Raw genomic sequence first — 7,376 nt, forward strand, 5'->3', positions numbered from 1 at the left:
CATGTCACTGTAATAAGTCATGAATAACACTTACATTTTTTACTCAACATTAGTATGAAAATATCATGTTGTGTTCAATACATGAATTATTCATTTTTGATTCCACATTCATCAGCGAAAACACTTTCCTTCACTTCATGAGTTTAATCAATACAGCATCATCTTCCCTAATGTTAAACATACATCCAAACATATGTTAGGTTAAAGTCAATCTCATCTTTTCTTGAGTATTTCCATTTACTGATAAATTATACAATCATTATGCATTACACTGCTAGAAGCATTTTACTCCTGCTCTTTTGTTTTTCCTCTGAAAAACTAATTATTTCTCTCTTATATTGTAAGATGTTAATGGACTGATTGAGCGCCCAGCAAGTGAACAAAAGCATGCATTTGCAGGGACTTCCTGTGAAGCTGAACATTTATTTTGGGATACAGATCTCTCTGTAAGGAAGACATATTTTTTCAAATTGTGTGAGAGGTAGTTTCGTGTGTTGTGAAGGTACAACATGCTCAGCTACAGTCCGGCTGAACCACTCTAAAGACTACAAATGTATTATATATATTATAAGATCTTAAAAAGAACAGAAAAGCCAATGTTGATCGGAGACACATTAGAAAAAGGTACAACAATTCAGGAAATCTAATAATAAAATAGAAGTGACTCATACTAGCTGATCACACTTCTAACCACAGGAACAAAAAATACAAACTAATTTTAAAATACGCAACATCTGATGAGCACACATCTGGGGGAGTATATCTGTAAATAAAAAAAGGGAAATGACGTTATATAGAAAATGACAGAAATAAAGGTGTACTCACTAAAAAACCAAGAAGATCAAACCGTGGTAAACTGCAAGCCAACAATACATTCTTTACACCATGTCCCAAAAACTTTGGATAAGATCAAACTTTATTGAAACCCAGGAGAATTATTGTGTCTCAGCTGCAGATCAGAGTCGGAACACTGCCAATATAGAATAAAGTGTAAATATTGACAACAAACAAAAACAAATGAATCCCGTTTCCTTTGGTTGGGCCATTTGTCTTATTTACACTTATCTGATATCCGTTTTTACATTTAACAAAAGTTTTTATGGATAAAAAAAGCAAGAGATGTACAAAACGTTCCCCCACTAGCATTCCTGTTTGGGTCTGTGATAAAGCTTGTGATTGTTTTTTAAAGGATGCTATGGAGCCCCTAAAAGGGAAATGGAACAAAAAAAAATAAAGAGAGAAAGAAAAAAAAAAAGTCAGTAAGTATCTCGTCGGAACAAGAAAAGTTTCTCATGAAAAAAATAAAAAGAGTTGGGATAACGGCTTAAGCATGGGTGTCGCAGCCATCATATGAGGGTGGGACAAGTCCCCCCCATCTTTTAAAAATGATTAGTTTAGACCCCTCTACTTTTACCATGTGGAAAGTCCGTGCATCGGTCTATCCACTCGCCTCTCTTTTACCTCATTCACACCAACGGTGTTTCAGGGCCGGTTCGGAGCTGGAGCTTGAAAAGCACCGGGTTTTCCTGTTCACACCGTAGCGGAGCAACCTCTTAGCTCCAGAATCCGGTTCATTTCGAGCACCAAAAAATTGTCCGGCCAGAGCAAAAGCACCAAATACGTCACGCTTGCGTCGAGGCGGGGGCAGGGGCGGGGGCAGGGGCGGGATCAACTCCTGAACAACAACAAAAAGCTGGCGTTTTATCCAGTTTGTACACAACAATGGAGAAACTTAACAAGCAGCAGTGGTCCACTGAAGAGACCAGCTACCTGCTGGGAATCTGGCCTTCCGAAGAGGTACATAGGAAGCTGGAGCACAATCGGCCATTGTTGTTGTTGTCGGTGTCAGCTATGAGGGGTTTCCGCGCGGTTTGGCTTTATGAAGCAGGCACGCAAATGGTTACGTCATGACGCAAACGGTTACGTCATGACGCCAAACGGTTACGTCATGACGCAAACGGTTACTTCATGACGCCAAACGGTTACGTCATGACGCAAACGGTTACGTCATGACGCAAACGATGACACAATGATGCAGCACCAGTTGGACTCTGGGCGGTGTGAAAAGAGCCGGAGCTAAACCGAAGAACCGGTTCTGAACCTGAAAAGCTCTAGCACGGAGCTTGAACCGGAGTTGCGTTGGTGTGAATGAGATATTTGTAGAGCGCTGTGTCAGTGCTTCATTATTAAATCCATTCCACTTGCTTATTGAGAGAATGCCCAAATCAATGAAACTCCGTACCATGTTTTCACTGCTTCTTTGTACCAAGGCAGATTCTCAGAGCCGTACACATGAGCTGTACACATGCTGTGTTTTGCGTAGCTGTGTCTTTAGTTGTAAGCCCAGTGGAGTGGCAATCTGTTCATCTGTCATATCATACAATAAAGCCATCGAAAATAATAGGATACAGGATTAAAAGTTATTCTGGGTCTTTGTGTGTCATAGCTTGGCTGTGTGTGTGGCACGAGCGCATTTTGTGTGAGCGAGCAAGAGAGAGAGAGTGAACGAGAGTGCTAACGTACATAAGGAGTTGTTTCTACAACAAGGAGGAGGAGAGCTCTCTCCTGACTTTAGTCTAAGTTATCTCATGTAAACAAGTATTTCCAAGGCACACCTTTTATATGATCATTATGCAAAACAAGAGCATAACAGATGAAATAATTCCAACTCATACTATAGGACAGTAAAACTAAAATACAGTTTAAAAGGGGAGTGATTTGTAAATCCCCGCAGCCACTAATGACCCCCAAGCAAAAACATAAATGGGAAAAAACAAAAAAATCTCAGTCCACCGTCGCCGTCATAAGTATGTTTAATTCATTTCGTTAATATGCCTAGATTGCCTACTCTCAAAGTCATGTATTATATTATTGAGTCAATAATATAATACATTAACCGTGCTTTACCTGAACCTCATCATGACACTAGAGAATACGGCAGGATTGTAATTTCCTGTGTTCAGTGAATGCAACAGAGGCAAGACACCAGACCAACCTGAGAGTTGAATGGAAATACACATCTGTCTTATTGGAGGACAGGTATTATCCTGTGAGCTGTGACAATGTTTAAATTGTCAGTCGGACTGACATCTCGGAGAGTTTTTGAAGATGGACATAAGAAAATAATGTCTTAAAAAAGATGACAATTCTCAAGTGGTGGCTCACAGAACAACCCCAGAGCCACAAACCGTTAGCAAGTTTTTATAGCTAGACAGATATATTAAATAAACACTTTGTCATACAATCTAAATGTTATGCTTTTTAGCGTTACCTGGTGATTTCAAAGAAGGCTCTCTGGGAAATGTTGACTTACTGTTCGACATGAAGCTAGAAACTACCTTAGAGTACACAGTTGATCCGGAGTCCCTTCAGTTAAAGTGTTTCATAGTTACCTTAGCTAAGCATCAACCTAGCACTGAAATATATGGATGTTATGTGAAAGTATTTCTGAGAAAAAGTCAGCTGAAATGGTGGCATAGTTGCCACTGCTTTACGTGTCAACAGCATGTTTGAACGTATTTGCTGCAGTAAATGTGGCTGTTGACGTTGCCATAACAACACCTGAATTTAAATGTGCAACCTCTTTTTGTGACAGATTTTTGCATGAAATTATAATTCTTCTGAATGATATTCCTATTGACAGCTAGTTTCTATGAGAACATTATGAGATGGACAGCCAGAGAGAATAAATGAAAAACAGTTATGAAATACTATATGACAAAACAAAAATACAGTTTAAAAGGGGAGTAATTTGTAAAATATCCATAAAGAAAAATCTGTTTACAGTTCTGTTTCGGGTGTTGAGAGATGTATCCATAGATCTCTTAAGTTTGCTCTCAAAGTGCACCAGATTGATGCTTTTAACTTCAATATTTGAAACTCAAAGCATCTTTGAGTTTCATGAAAAGCGCTATAAAAGTCCCATGTATTATTATTATTATTATTATTAATATTTTTTTTTTAAATCTTCCCGGGGGAGCATGCCTCCGGACCCCCCTAGAGGAGTTGAGGACCCCCTTAGAGGAGGTGAGGACCCCCCTAGAGGAGGTTTGGTCCGCGGTTTTTACATGCTTATTTATACAATTTGTGTGCTTATGCTAACATCATAAGACAAAAGTTGGTTCCGTGTTGTGTGTAGTGAGAACGCGCTAGAGTGAGGGGGGCCCCCAAGCCAAAGCTTGCTTAGGGCCCCCAAAAGTCTAGGGCCGGCCCTGGATGTATCCATAGATTTAGTCCCTAACTTTGCTCTCAAAGTGCACCAGATTGATGCATTTAACTTCAACATTTAACAAAATCTTCCCGGGGGAGCATGCCCCCGGACCCCCCTAGAGAATGTGAGGTCCACCACCTGCCCACACCCCCGTCAAATTGTCTCACCCACATTGAGGATGCTTCCTACACCCATGGGCTTAAGAGACATCAAAAAATATGAGAACAAAAATAAAGTCAGGAAAACGGGTCCGTTATCTTGGTTAACTTGTGTGTATTCCGTATTAATATTGTGTCTAGATTAGTTTAGCATTACGTTGACTGTTGTCCTCCAGTATAGCTGTGTTTTTTAACAGTCTCTTTGGGTTAGCTTGTCCACCACCTTGACAGTGAGGGTTGTTTTGTTGCTTTTGTTTAGTATCTATTTCTTTGTATTTAATTAGGCTCCTTTTTTAGAGTCCTCCCTTTGTTGGTTCCTCATTTAACCCTGCGCCCTTTTTGGCCTTTTAGTTTGTTCAAGGCTGCTTGCCTGCCATTTTCAAACCCCACTGGGCACAGGTTCAAACCCCACTGCAGTCAGCATGTCGTTGTGTCCCTGGACACTTCACCCTAAATTGCTCCTGTGGGGATTGTCCACAGTATTGAGTATGTAAGTCGCTTTGGATAAAAGCGTCTAACAAGTGACATGTAATGTAATGTAAACTCATTATAATTATTACCAATTCCAGTTGGTGTGTGTTGCATTTCCTCACCCCTAGTGGGGACGTAACAATGTGGCACACACCATAATGTCGCTTTACAAAGATACAAAGTGAGCCTTTCTGTTTTTTCTCTTCAAGTTTTCTCAATGGAAGGTGCATGGTTGAATAATAAAAACAAAAAGTAGAGCACTGTTAGAAATTGAGGGGGGGGGAAATGCCCCGAAAACTGCAAATGAGAAGAAACATTTCCACGTTTTTTTTTTTTAGACATATTTATAAGTTCGTCTGATATTCTAATCCCACATTATGTGCCATCTTCACCTCTGGTAACCTGCAGGTCAGAGATTTCTCCAGAAGTTAAATGGAATCCAGTTGAGGCTAAAATTAGGTTTTATGTGATACCATTTTCATCACGTTTTGTAGTGTCTCTTAATTAAATGTAGTTAAGACAAGCTATTGTGTTTACATCAAGCTGTGTCTGTTTCGAAGTAAAACTGAACTTAGCAGTGTGCTTGAGACTTGGCTGTCAGAAACTCCTAATAGTTTCCTGATTGTACTTTTCTCTTACAGTTTTCCTCTTGCAGGTATTGCAGGTGTGCAGCAGTTGTAGTTCCACATGTTCACCAGCAGAGGGCGCCCTGCTGCAGCTGCAGCTTTCTCAGATTCCTCAGGTCAGACGTCGAAGAACAACAGGAGTTGTATTACTGCAGCGTGAAAATAGATTATAAACTACTACACCTATGTAAATTTGTTCACTGCTTGCGTTCACCACAATGACAGATCTGAGGTCAGTCGATGCAGCTGCGTTAAATGTCACTGATGCTGCCGATTCTCTCTGCACAGCTGACGAGTGTAGCTGCAAATAAAGTACCATCGTCCTCCTCATAACATCACCATGGTGACGAGGCTGAGAGCTGCTGCCGTTGAGTCACTTGTTGCTATGGTAACTGTCACGGGGCAGGCCTGAAGAGCCAACATGGCCGCCAGTGACTAAACTCAGAGATGCTGTCTGTCAATGTTCCCTGCCGAGTTTGAGATTAAAAAACAACAACCAGGAAAGTAACTGAACATGTGGCCCAGGTTTTTTAAACATAGTTGTTAAATCAGCTGTGAAATGGAAGGAATTGACATTGAATTCCTTTGCAGCTGTTGACAGAAAATACATAGAATGTAGGCTACTTATTGTTTCTTTACTACAGTGAGTACAGGGAAGCGCGCTCTTTAAGAGAGATATAACTGCTCAATGAGGATAATCATATTCAGCCTTACCGTACCCCAAAACTCATCTGATTATGGAAGGCAATCCATAAGTATAGGCAGTAGGCTATGTAACAAGACGTTTGACTAGACATAGGAAAAGACCACCTGTTTCATAGACTTTAAAGTCTTAAAAAGAAAAGCAAGAGACATCTTCAGTCCTCTGTATGAAGCACTCTTGCTGTAAGTTGCAGAAACCACATAGTTTGTTGTTTTCAGCTGTTCACTTTAAGTCAGCTGTTTCAAATACATCATCATTTATTCACTAAGGCTTTTTCTAGAAAATGTACATCGTTGCCACTCAGGCTCTTTTATGCAAACAGATGGATGCAAACCCTTGTAGCGTAACAGCAAAGTCAGCATACACAACACTGACGGCTTTTATTATTTACACCTGTGCTTTTCCTTTTGTGACCGTTAAAACCCCACAATTTGAAGGCCATTTCTGGTTATAAAACTAACTACATATCTGTCTTCACTCACCCTTTTTTAGCTGTGGGTCATGTGCTTCAAAGAACCCTGAACTGTGTGGCAGCATGTGTCTGTTTTCACATCACGCTTTGATTCCCAAAATCTGCATTAGGCAGGATTTTCAGACCCAGCTGTCCTCTCACTCTGAATTGATGAACTCAGCAGAGCGTCTCGTCCCCACAAACTCGCTCCACATTCAGGGCCGATCATAAAATCCTAAACAATCTGTGTATTTAACAGCTTATTAGTCAACTGTTTATTTATATCCTGTTCGTTTATGTCATGCCAGAGGGATATTACTTTACTTTACTTAGATCTTGGTGTTTTGTCACAACAAAAACTAAATTAAAGAAATCTCAGATGATTCAATTTTTGATGGAAATAATTAATTTATTACAAAATATGTTGAATTTGTACCCTTGTAATAAATGCATTGCAGTAATTTGTTTGCGTAATCAATTATTTCACTCTTGCTGAAAAGACATTATTGTCCTAGTGAAATAACCTCAATTGAAAACACATTGTCCAATTATAATTAATTAATATTCGCTTTGTTCAAAATGTAGTTGTCAATGTTTACTATCATTCATTCACAAAGGTTTTTTCAGGACTTTTCCCAGAAGATTATTATTCAAAAAGAATGTAATAGAATTGCATAAATAAAATCATATTGAAATCTTCCTATGCTAATTTAGATGCATGTATTAGATTAAATCAATATGTTGTTGTCTTTGAAAC

Source organism: Notothenia rossii (assembly GCF_949606895.1).
Source record: "Notothenia rossii genome assembly, chromosome: 4".
Lineage (NCBI taxonomy): Eukaryota > Metazoa > Chordata > Actinopteri > Perciformes > Nototheniidae > Notothenia > Notothenia rossii.